We start from the raw sequence: 13,869 nt of genomic DNA on the forward strand, positions 1-13,869 counted from the left end.
AAATGTTCTTGACAAATGAGGAATTCCATAGGCTCCCATTCGGTTCTCGGCCTTTTCAATCTTTCAATTTTCTCATTAAATTCAGCCTCCATTACTCTAGCTTGTCGGCGAGTTTTATACGGATGACGTGGTTCCAGTCTTGTGGTATTACAACTGCGAATTATATATTTTATCTTCAGCGACCGAGTATGGGATATGCAATGTATGAATGAATGCATGAATGAATGCATGAATGTCAAATGGATGTCAGTCATGAATGAATATGCAAAAATTTGGTGTTAATTTCAAGATAGCCCCTGTTTAGGCATTTCCTTAATCAAAAGAGTATTACACAACGTATCGGTCACTCGTATAATTGACTCCTCCATTAGAAACCCGTTTTTGGCAACCAATCTTTAATCAACACCTTCCTAATATGATGCCTATAATGCATGATAAAAAACAATAAAGCAAAGACAAGCAAACTTGATTAGTAATTTAATACAGGCAGAAAAACATAGAGAACTTCAACAAATCGAACTACCCGACCTAGTTTATTAAACAGACCCGATCCTCTTATATAGAAAGTGAAAATGCAAAAGGCAAGAGGCATTCCTCCCGTGCACTTATTTTGGGGACTACTAAACGGACAGAGGTTCGGCATGGCTCTAGTTAGGTGGCTTGTATGGTTCATTATATGCGGTTTTGGTTCTAGATAGGTACTCGAATTGCCGTACTATCATCTCGCTAAGATTAGCACGGAGCCTCGGTCATAGTCTATCACAGGCTCACGAGTTCAATTCGAGGGATTACATTTACTTATGCCTATGCGGAGGGACAAGTTAACTCACGAAAGCATAAGTCATATGTAACCCGAAAGTATTCACTAGCTGCATGGAGGGACGAGTTAACTCACGAAGGCGTAGCGTTTACTTTCACTTAAACGAACGGAGCCGGGTAGAGAGCTCATGTTATGCAACAAAATGCACGTGCACGGTGTGTGGGGAGAAACTTGCAAACCTTTACGTTTTATTTAAAAACTAAACCAAACTAAAATCATAAAAATTTAAAGCTGAAAAATAACCGGATAAAACAAGTTAGAATATATACAACACGATGCAAATGCATGATTTTTTGAAAACAAAAATTTGAAGATCACGACTAAATATTTACTTTGAACAAGGAAATTTGAAAATTTTGACAAAACGTGTTTAATTCGACTCGACTCGCAAGTTTTGTCCCCGATTGAGTCGCCAAATGTAGCGACGTAAAAAAATTCTCTTCGATCGCTAATTGTGGTGATTTATTAAACATTTGAAAACCAACTTTCGATTTTATTAATAAAGGAGTCGCCACCGATCTTTTTTCCGGTGTGACCGGACACCTAATAAATCATCCTTTTAGAAAAGAAAACTTATTCTTGCACAAAAATGAAGGCCGAATTTAGGTCTACGTCAAAAGCCAAAGTAAAGTTGGGTTCGGAGTCGATTCTGCGAGGAAGGTATTAGCACCTCGCGACGCCCAAAATTGGTATCTTATTAAACAAGTATTGTCTTAATTTTCAAAATTGCAAGTTCAAAGTAACATTGAATCGTGATTCGATCAAAACACGAGAAATTTCAAGTTTCGTTTTCTATTGAGAAGGACGTACCGTTTTAACACGAGTCGATTGATATTCACCCAACATAGCGATGAAATCGATGACTTAATATTAAATCGGCATGTTGCCTTATTTATTGAAATTAAAAATTATGAGTAAAACATTATTTAAAATAAGAATTCGTAAATAATACAAAACAACGATGCAATTAATAATGAAATGTTAAAAGCGAGAATATTAAAACAACAATATTAATATTTACAAAAAATAGAAATGATGTACTACCAATATAATAAGAAAAATAATATATTCATAATGACAATAGAAAATAACAATATATACATAAAACATACATATACATATATATATATATATACATGACATACCAAAATGAAAATATACAACATATATTAGAAATATTAATAATGAAAAATATATTTTATATATATATATGCTAACGACACTACATGAATATGTACTTATATGTATTAAAAATATCTACATATATAATGGACATGTACTAATAATGATAATAAGAGTAATAATAAAAGACGATATATACCAAATAATACATAATAATTTAAAACAAAATAGTAAGTAACAATAGAGAAAATGATAAGTATAATAATAAATATAACGATATATGAAAATAATACTATATAAAGAAAAGAATATATATACTCCTATAATAAAATATGTGTACTAATATTAATAATAAATATAATAGGGATAAAATAAATATAATAATATATACATGATATGGTATTAAAAATACGTATATATATAATAGTATTTGAGTATGTACATGAGACAATATAAAATATATACATGGAAATATACAAGAAGTATACAACTAATAACATTAAGAATATATATATAATATAAATATAATATATACAATATACACATATGATAAAAAGCTAATAATATGTACATGTATATCTACATACACATTAAGTAAAAGTACTAATGCTAACAATATTAATAATAAATATAATAATAGATATATATGCATATAATAGTAAGAAACGAAACATAAAGAAAATATATATATATAAATAGCTAAATATAATATAATAATAACAATATATAAAAATAATAGTGATAACAATATTACATATGTAACATGATTAATATTTAAAGCTAAATTAAGTAGCAAAATAATATGAAATCCAAGGTAAATCGAAAATAAATGAAAAGAAGAGAGAGGAAGAGAGAAGGAGGGGAAAGAAATCCGGCCGAGGGGGCGGTCACCGGTCGATCGTCGGCCGCCATCACCGACCATCACGGCCACCGCCACGGTGGCGAGAAAAGGTAAATAATTTTTTAACAATATATGTATATATAAAGAAAGAAAAAAAACAACACAAAAAAGAAAGAAAAAGATTCGAAGAAGAGGAAAAAGAAAAAATGCAACCTTTTATTGATGTTTCTTTTGTGTTCAAAATTTGAAGGATTTTGTGTTTTTTCCTTCTTCAATCTTTGTAAAATCCTCCTTCTTCCTTTTTTACATGATTTTTGAATGGCTTTTATAGCCATCTTTTACATGATTTTCTTTTTTTTTTCTATTTTGTAGGTGGTGGTGGTAGACAATGGGAGGAAAAATGGGGCAAGTGGGAAAGTGGTTAGGTGGCTAGGTTTTTTATCTTTTTTGTTAGGTTTTTCTTTTTCTTCTTTTTTTTTTTTGGGTTAGGTTTTTTGGGGTAAGTTTTTCTTTTTCTTTTTTTTTTTTTGTTTTTTTTTGGTTAGGTTTTTTTGGGGGCTTAATGGGCTTTTGAATTGGGTTTGGGTAGATGTAAATGGGTCATGGGTTAAGGGTTTTAGTGGGTTTAGAGGTTTGGTTGGGTTTTCATATAATTGGGCCCGGGCAATTTGGGCTTCTACACATGTGATGCTTTGTTTTTATAGTTACTTTATTATAAATTTCAACCTTCCTTTCTAGTATTTTTATTGGGTAAACTACGTTTTTAATTATGAGATTATTTTTATTTTTCTCACTTAATTAAAACTTTTTAATTTAGTTACTAATTTTTCTAAAATTTAAATTTTTAGTCCCACTGTTAAGTGAGTATAGGAAGTTTGATGTGGGTTTTTTTATTGGCATTATAATGAAATTAGTCTCAGAGTAGCTTTAGAATAGTAACCTCATAATCATAGCTTCAAAATATATGATACAAAATCGTGGTTGAATTTGAAAATCGAGTCATTACAGGTTAGGTTAAATTTGGACAAGTATAAAATATTTTAATATCATGTTTAAGTTCGACTTAAACCAAATTCGACTTGGCCCATGAACACGTCTAATGTGCATAAGAAAAAAGAAAAGAGCTATAATTCCTTTGTATTAAAAAATATGTTGTAAATTTTAATGCAACCATTAAATTGCTTTTGCTACCCAAATTTCATGATCTTTCATTTTCGATATTTTTCTTTCGACTAGCATATGGTAACTTTGAAATCATCAATAAAAATGTATTAGTTAATGTACTTGATGTCAATCAATATTTTTTTGAGAAGAATTATATAATAGTTAAATAATAGAAATTTTTTATGAAAATTGGATAATAATTTATTAATTGCACTAGTGCTTGATTTGGTCGCCATTGCATTAAGCATCGAAGACATTATTAAAAAAGTTAGTTGAGTGTTAGCTCGGTAAACATTAATGTTGTCATTGTTATAAATGCATGAGGATATGAATTTGAGTACGTTGAAGCGCATTTATTCTCCCATTTAAAGATTGAAGAAGGATTATAAATAATTTTAAGTATTATACTAAAAAAAATATTATTGAAATGCTTATTGTATACTCATGAAACTAATATTATATATTGATCTAAATGATGATTTAGATAACAATATTGAACAACTCCAACTATTATTCGGGGGTAAAAAAGAATCATTTAATAAAGGATGTTAGTGGAGATATCAATGATGAAATTAGAACAAGAGAGAGACCAAACACTACATCAAATTCAACATACAATGGCATAGTGGCGCTTTTAGAAAAAAATGTATGAAACTGCCAATTTTCATTTTTATTAAAATTTCATAACAGTTTTACATTTTATTTAATTTAGACTTTAATGTACGAAACTAATAATTAAGCTTTACAATTTAGTCGTTTTCATAAACTAAGTTTAATTTCTATCAAATTTACACTATACTCATCCATTTTCTAACGATGAAAACTTTTAAAATTTTTAACAGTTTCAAAAATTAGTACACGGGCTAGTTAAATCAAATTCTCATAACCTCAAATCTATAAAAATCAAAGAAAAATGACTAAGGACTTACTTATAATTTATAGTCGAATGTATAAAAGTTTCAAAAGCTTTTTTCTTTCTTAGAAATGGTGGACGGTGATGAGGTTGAAGATGATGACTCTTTTTCTCATCTTTTTCCACTTATTTGGCTTATATGATTAGTTTAATTTATAATTAAACTTAATTAATTAATTTAATCAAACATTAATCTTTAATTAATTTAATCTAAAGGCATTTTAACATCACATCCCATTATGATCTATTTTAAATTGGTTTATCAACCATTTTAGTCCCATGGATAATCACTATTTAAGTCCCTAAGTATTTTCCTAATTAAAATCTATAGCGATTAATTTTTTTCAATTTAATCCCTAGTCCTTAATTAACCAGAATTTTGACTAAATTATTTAACCGAATTTCAATTTATTTATACACTAACTTCGTAAATATCCATTTTTAATATTTACGGACTCGGTTAACAGAAATGAAATATCAAAATCGTATTTTTTCGACACCACTGGAAATCAAGTACTCATTATAGGTCGGGCCAGACTTAAAAAAATATAAAATATATTAATATCATGCTTAAATTCGACCTAAACCCAATCCAACCTTGCCCATGAACACCTCTAATATGCATAAGGAAAAAGAAAAGAGCTATAGTTCTTTTGTGTGGAAAAATAAGTAGTAAATTTTAATGCACTCGTTTATTGCCTTTGCTACCCAAATTTCATGATATTTCGTTTTCGATACTTTTCTTTCAACAAGCATATGATAACTTTGAAATTATCAATAAAAATAAATTAGTTAATGGACTTATTTCTATCATTTGAGAATAATTATATAATAATTAATTAATAGCCAAAATTTTATAAAAATTAGATATTAATATGAAAATTAAATAATAATTTATTAACTGCAGTAGTGCTTGACTCAGTCACCATTACATCAAGCATTAAATACATTATTAAAAAAAAAAAGGTTGATTAAGTCTTATTTTGATTAATGTTGGTATTGCTATTGTTATTAGTACACGAAAACGTGAATTTGAGCACACTGAAGCGCATTTATCCTCCCATTTAAGGATTGAGGAAGGATTATAAATAATTCTAAACATTGTATATAAAAAAAAGATATTATTGAAATGCCTATTGTATACTTATGAAACCAATATTATTCATCTAAATGATGACTTAGATAACAATATTGAACAACTCCAACTATTATTTAGGGGTCAAAAAGAATCACTTAAGATATTAGTGGAGATATCAATGATAAGATTAGAACTAGAGAGAGACCAAGCACTATATCAAATTCTACATACGATGGCATAAGTAGTGGTGGTTTTAGAAAAAATGTCGCCATGTATTACTTTTAACCACCATGTTTCAAAGTAAAACACCACCCATTGTGACAAAAGCTGCGACGTTTACTGTATAAAAAATCGCTAATTTCAAGTTTCATCACCCGCTTCACAACAATTTCGTGTGAATATTTTGGCACCATAAATATAGCGACATTTATACTAAAATTCGCCACAAAAGGTCTTGGATTAATGGCATATTTTTTTTATAAAATTTTCCGAGTGAAGGGAAAAGGAAAAAATAGGGATATAGACTATAGTACTTATTGTTTCATTTATCTTTTAAAATTTTTAGTAAACAAGCTTATCTTTTAAATTTGATATAAGATTAATTGAGATCAATAATACAATATGACAAAAAAATGTGTTTTTTCGGCTATTATAAAATAAAAAAGGCTTAGTTTTGAATTTATGTAACATCCCAAAATCCGGCTTAGAAGTTAGACCGAATTTCGGGAGTTACATTGGCCAACCAAAGTGGCGGAGATAAAACTCATTTATAACCATAGAAAATTCTTTGCTAAACCCTTATGCTTCATAATTTTAGTAGATTAAATGATATGTAGTTGTTTTTGGAAACAACATTTAACAGTCGTTTAAAAACCGTTAGGAATAAATCAAATCAGTGATTTTAAACAATTTCAAAGTAACTTAAAAATCCCCGTACCACAGTACACATAGACTTATGTGCAAAAACAAAGGTGCATAATTCAAATAGTTTATCATAACAGTATTTAAAATCAAACCGATCAAAGAACTCTGAGACATTCGCTATGTCGAGTTCAACTCCAAAACACAGAATGTACCTGAAAGAGAAAAAACACTACAGAGATGAGCTACGCGAGCTCAGTGTGAGTTCGGCACATAAACAAATGGCAAAAGACGGAGTGACACGATAAATACTTTAGTCAAGCATATGTATAAAAATATTACTTACAAAAATCTCAATCGGTATGTAAATACAATATCAAACCACAGAAATGATGTTCCAAACATAAGCAATAATCAGAACATATTGCATGACATTAACTATATTGTTAGTAACCAAATGTTCACATAAACAAATAAAATGTTCTAACAAACAGACGTATATTCAGATGTGAATGGATGCACAAGTCAAAAATCCCACCTCACCAACCAAACACCACTTCGTCCATCCAGCACACCACATAAAGGCTATGGTAGGCCCGTCCACCCTGCACACCACATAGAACCATAATAGGTTCATCCACCCTACACACCATAATGTGGAACTATACCACTTGAGAAATTGTATTCAGCTAAGCTGATATACGTATAGGATAGTGCGGTAAACCGTTCAAAAGTATCGCAGTTAAAACTGCTAAGTCTGTCTTCCTTCTCTTCATAAGCAGATCTCAAAATTTTCATGCTATGCAACAATGCACACATTACGCAGACAACTTACAGAAATGGGCATTAACATTTCCAGTTGAACAGATTCAGATTTGGTTACACTTGTATTCTAATATTCAGTTATGACAATAATAATAAACTCATACTTATTCATCACATGAACGAGCAATAAAATTAAAGCCCATAAACACACATATATACACGAACCAAACTAAATCGAGTCCTAAACACACTTACCGAGGCTTGATTGAGGGTTGGATTATATAGAAACATAAAATAGACAGTTTATGACTCAAAACAAAAATTCTACCAAATAGGGTCACATGGCCGTGTGCCCTGGCCATGTAGAGGCCTACATGCCCATGTGGAGGAGACACACACCCGTGTGACCAAGTTACATGGCCGTGTGAGCAGCCCGTGTAATTCACTGTCCAAAAGTGCCAAAAATAAAGAGAAGAGAAGACACAACCATGTGGAGATCTGACATGTCTGTGTGGGGACACATGTTCGTATGGCTAGGTCGTGTGGTACCAAAAATCATCGAAAACCCTAAATTCTCAATTGCATATGGCCTTGTGGACCGCCTGTGTACAACACACGCCCGTGTGGTCACAAAACCACACCGAAACAGCCTAAAAATCATGCTTTGGATGTCGAAACAATTCCTAACCCTTGATAACCCAGAATTATGCCAAAACATACAAAATTTCATGCAATTCAGTAACAATATGATAGTTCAAATAACCAATTTCAGAAACGCACGAGACATTATTGAATTCCACCACAACTTGATACCGAAGTTAAACGGTTTCAGAACACATACCTTAGAACACGATGTCAAGCACCAAGGACCAATCGATTCGCTCTCATCAAACTATTTGGAAACCTCAATTTCACACGTAAACTTAAACTATAAGAATTTCAATTAACAAATAATAGAAATAGAAGCAATTCTATCATAAACCCTCATGAGCAAAACCTACTCGCTTCACTTCCGATAAGATGAAACGCACGAGGACAATCAGCCTTGACAAACAACACGTAACTTGAGTGTAAAATGGACAAAACAAGAAATCAAAAGAATTGAAATTTGGGGAAAGAACCGAAATATAAAAGAGGGAACAACAACAAAAAAAAAAAGGGGAAAAATAAATGGAAAAGAATGTGAAACTGAAAAACCTCTTCTTTCAAATTTTAAAGTAAATCTTTAAAAATTAAAAACCAAAACCAAAATATATTAATTTCTCAAAACACACATGAGGACTCAAACCCAAAGCCCAAATTTAAACTAACACACTCACCACCATCAAACCAGCAATCTCATTCTGACATTAAAACGCGAAAACTCACTCAATTGCTCCACCTATTCAATGATCCTAGCCACAACCTCAAAACTTCTAACCCCAAATTCTGGGGTATTACAATTTAGCTCTTAAAGCATATCTGTTTTTTTTTTTTACTTTAGTATCTTTTTTTTTTCAATTTGGTACTTAAAGTATCAATGTCCTCTGTTTTTGGTTAATTTTACAACGGATGATAAAAAAAAAAACTGTTAGACAACTTTGACCAATGAAAAAGTGCCACGTGGCATGTTATGGTCAATGAAAAAATTTCACATGACATTTAGTTTTATTTAAAATAAAAACATTAAATTTAAATTTAAAATAGAAAGTTACAATACTAAATATTTAAATATTAAAAAATATTTTGATTTTGATCAATTGTTGACCGATATTGAAAAAGTAGAACCTTCGATAAACCAAAATAATGGAGATAAATATGTTTGAGAAACTTTCTAAAATCCAAAAATGAAAGTTTTATGAAATCTCCAATGGAAAAAATAGGAGCTTAGACAAAAACTTGGGAAAAGAATTGAAGCTTAACAGGTTGTTAAGACTAATCCATGGGTTTTCGCTCAGTTCCTAAAGCTAGCACCAAATATTAGAGTCTTCTTTAGGTTGGTGTAGACCAAACTTGTTGAGGTGCTTCAAGAGGCTTGAATCAATCTGCACGACTCAAGGGTAAGCTAAGGGGCATTGGATTTGACATTTTAATTGTTCTTTAATACTTAAGTTAATTAAGGATTCATGATTATGGAGAGAGTAAAAGTATATTAACTTATTAAAGAAGATAAAGATGAGAGACAAGTAATACCTCATGGTCCTATGATTGGCCTCAAGCTTGCTTTTTATTTAGTGTTGGTGTAAGAAGTGATCCCACATTGTATGAGTTAGTAATGCTTAACAATTAACATATTTGTCCTTATTATCATGATCTAACAAGTCATTTGAGGCTTGGGGTGGATGTTGCTATCTTTCATTAACAAAATTGAAATGTACCTAAAATCAAATCATTGCAAAGTAGAAATTGATACATCAACTATACAATAAGAGTCTGTTTTCCTTCTAAAAGAATTGTTGTAGAAAATGCTTCTTTTTTTTTTTTCTTGAGATCCTTCAATATTTGATAAGTAAATTTGAAGTTTAATTAAGCTGGGTTTTTAAATGGAGGGTAAAGTTTTTTTAGTGTTGTTGTCTTCATCTACAAAATTAGGACCCAAAAATGCATCAAACTCCTTACTACTGAACCCAACAAGTATCAATGCCATCAAATCATATTTTCATAAATTATAAAATTATAAGAAAAATTAAAATCAAATCATTAGAAATAAGAAATCGATATATCAACTAAGAAATAAAAGTCTATTTTTTTTCTAAAAGAGTTGTTGTTGAACAAGATTTTTTTCATGAGATCCTTCAATATTTGATCATTAAATTTGAATTGAATTGGGTTATTAAATGGAGGTTAAAGTTTTTCTGAAATTCTTTTCTTTATCTACGAGGTTTGGATCTAAAAACGTATTGAATTCTTTACTACTAGACCCAACAAATATCAATGACATCGAACAAATTATATTTTTATATATTATATATATAATTAAACATAAATTTGATCCTCAAATTTTCTCCTTACATCTTGAATCCATAAAGTTCATCACTAATAATGTTTCTATTTTTCCCAGTGAGAATAATAAAAGTGACAACTTTTAAAAATTTGATTTTTGTGTGGAAATATGGACCATAAAAAGGACAAAAGGTAGCTGATTAAATCTTAATTCGATTGGTATGAACATTGTTTCCAATGTAAAAGGATGTGGGTTCAAGTGCGCTAAAGTGCATTATTTTCTTATTTATGAGTTAGGAGGAACTATAGAAAATTCTAAATATTGTGTAAAAAAAACAGATATAATCAAAATATATAATAAAATTATTAAAAAAACAGAAAATAACTATAATCCTATAACCCATTGTCTGCCGTGGAAATTTCTTCAGTCCTCCCTTTGTCAATTTTGCTAGTTTTATAGAGTGAATAATAATTTATTATCAAATTATATTTGAAAAGTAGCCACAACACACTTGAGATATCGACCTATAAATAGTGGTCGAAAGGAAAGCCATGCTTAACACAAACTACCTACTATTAATAACAACAATATACCCCCCAAAATGAAAGCATTATTAGTGATGGTATGCATTCTCCTGGCTTCCACTCTCTTTACCCCTACTTTTACCATGGCTCGACAGCTGGGGGAGAAGGGTAAGTAATCACATCAACAAGTTTATTACTTCTATAGATATCTCCAATTTTATTTTATATAATCAAGCAATATATTTACATATATACGCATACGATAACTAGTTAAATTATTAGTAAATAGTTCTGAATTTGAGTATACTGCGTTCATTGTCTTATTATATTGATTTTTTTTATAATTTATCTAGAAGGATAAATCACACATTACCAACAAATTTAACACTTTTATTCTATTTTTCATTTCTTTTACATCTTAAAGCAATATATATAACATTAACATAGTTGAATCACAATCAAATAATGTTAAACATTATATGAATAAGAACTTGGATGTGTTATGTTGATTATTCAATTCTATTGATTTTTTTATTTTTTATTCTTTTATTTTTACATACGGATGGTTTTAATTATATATAGGCTAAAAGTATATAAGCACTTGAATTTTTGCGAAAAAATCAACGCAATTAAACTTTTGCGAAGAAATCAACAAGCCCCTCCGTCAAAAGTGTACACAATTAAATTTTTAAATTCTCAAATTGTATCATTTAAGTCCTTTGATCATCTTTAACTGTTACAGTACTGATGTGACCATCAATAATGCTCACATGGCACCCTATGTCAATGACAGTTGTTGACGTCAACAAAATAAAAATAATAATTTTTTTGAAAAATAAAAAATTCAAAAAAAAGTAAAAAAAAATTACTAGAATGACCTGGACAAATACTTGCCCAATTTGATTTGACTTAAATTTTTAAAAATCATAAAAATTTTATGTTTTAAAATTATAAATAAATAATATTATTAAAATTTATCAAAATATTAAATAAAATTCAAAATTTCTTAAAAATATTTTAGAATATATATATATATAAACAAATTTTGGAGTTAACCTTTTAATGATTTATATATTTTTGAGATTTTTGAAATTTATTTAATATTTTTATAATTTTTATAATACTTTATAAATTTATAAAATTATTTTTTATAATTTTAAAAATTTAAGTCTAAAATGAATCTGGACAAATGGTTGTCCAGGTTCATTCTAGTAAAAATTAATATTTTTATTTTTTAAAAATGTTTTTTAGCTGACTTGGAGCACCACATCAGTGCCGCTAACGGCCATGCCAATTCTATAATGATCAAAGGGATTAATTGATGCAATTTGATAGTTTGAGGACTTAATTGAATACGTTTTCTGCAGAGGGCTTAATTGATTTTTTGCAAAAGTTCAAGGGCTTATATACCTTTATCCGCTTATATAGCACCTTAGCCTTATATGTATATAAAATGGGAAATATATGGCTGTTAATTTTGCAGACATCAATGATCCACCAGTGTTTACCACTGCTACGGCGGGTGAACATAATGAACCTCGAAATTGTGGCCGTGGAAAGTCTTATAAATACTGCATAGGACCTGGAACTCCTTCTATGGACCCACCCTGTTCCGTTTATAACCGCCACGGCTGCTAAGAGTAGCCAACTAAACCTTGAATGTAATGGGCAAGCTATAGGATCCATTGGCGAAATTGTAATGCGAACATATTAAAACCAGATCACGAAGTTAGTTACATTACCTGCCCATGGTTAGTGTTTTTGTCAAGACAATTATGTAGTTTGTTTCATTATATGTAGTGTGTCTGCAATAACGAGTTATCATGAGCTCATCATCATTGGCTTCTTAAGGCTTTCAATTACTATCCCATGTATCGAAATCAAAATCTTCCTCCGGAAGAGTTTCTTTTGATAATTCAAGCTACCTCCAAACTGCTTGTACGTTCATGTGATGTTTGATTTTGGAGTTGCTTTATTATAAATTTCAACCTTCCTATCTTTCTAGTATTTTTATTATGTAAGCCACATGAATTACTCAATTATAAGAGTATTTTATTTTTATCACTCAATTAAAATTTTTCTATTCAATTATTAACGTTTTCAAAATTTGATTTTTTGGTCCTTCTACCGTTTAAGTTGGTATCGAAAGTTTGATGTGAGTTTTTTTATATAATCTAAGAGTAACCTTAGAATGGTAACCTCATAATCATAGCCTCAAAGTATGTACTACAAAATCGTGGTTGAATCTGGACTACAGATATCACTGCAGACTACAAACGTAACGGCAGAATCTTGATACAATCGTTACTGAAAAAACTAGACTATAGATGTGACTGTAGATCGTCCCTACAGAATTTGGACTATAGAATCATCGCTACTGTGCTACAGAATCGTAATTGCTGATGGACTACGAAATTTTGATTGCAAAATCTGTGCTACAGACGCGATTGTAAAGTACATTGGAAAAGCTGTACGAAACCCAAATATGAAGGTAGCTTTAAGAAACCCAGAAACGGAGGATGCTTCAAGAAAGTCACAAATGGAGACCAAATGTGCTTGATAAACTTCATGGAAACCAAAGATAAAAAACTTTAAGAAATAAAAAATGGCTCTAATAAACCCGAAATATAGAGATGAATGTGCTTGGGAAGCTAAATAAAACCCGAAGATGAAAGCTTTAAGAAACCCAAAAATCAAGTTTAAAGTTAGAAGCTTCAATAAGCCCAAAAAATAGAGGTTGATTGAATTTGCTTAGAAAACTTTTTGAACCCAAAGATGAGAAATTTAAGAAACTCTTTTATAGGAACTTTCAATAAAGCAAACGATGGAGATAAATGCGTTTGGGAAACTTTATGAAA

The 13,869-nt window shown here is 30.0% G+C and overlaps 1 long non-coding RNA gene across 1 annotated transcript; it reads left to right on the forward strand.

Moving 5' to 3' along the window:
- Positions 1-10,991: 10,991 nt before the first annotated feature.
- Positions 10,992-12,993, forward strand: LOC108482741 (uncharacterized). Its single transcript, XR_001870927.2, has 2 exons — positions 10,992-11,179; positions 12,495-12,993. It is a non-coding gene; the product is annotated as an uncharacterized LOC108482741 (long non-coding RNA).
- Positions 12,994-13,869: the final 876 nt, after the last annotated feature.

The sequence above is a fragment of the Gossypium arboreum genome, chromosome 1 (genome assembly GCF_025698485.1).
Source record: "Gossypium arboreum isolate Shixiya-1 chromosome 1, ASM2569848v2, whole genome shotgun sequence".
Classification (NCBI taxonomy): Eukaryota; Viridiplantae; Streptophyta; class Magnoliopsida; order Malvales; family Malvaceae; genus Gossypium; species Gossypium arboreum.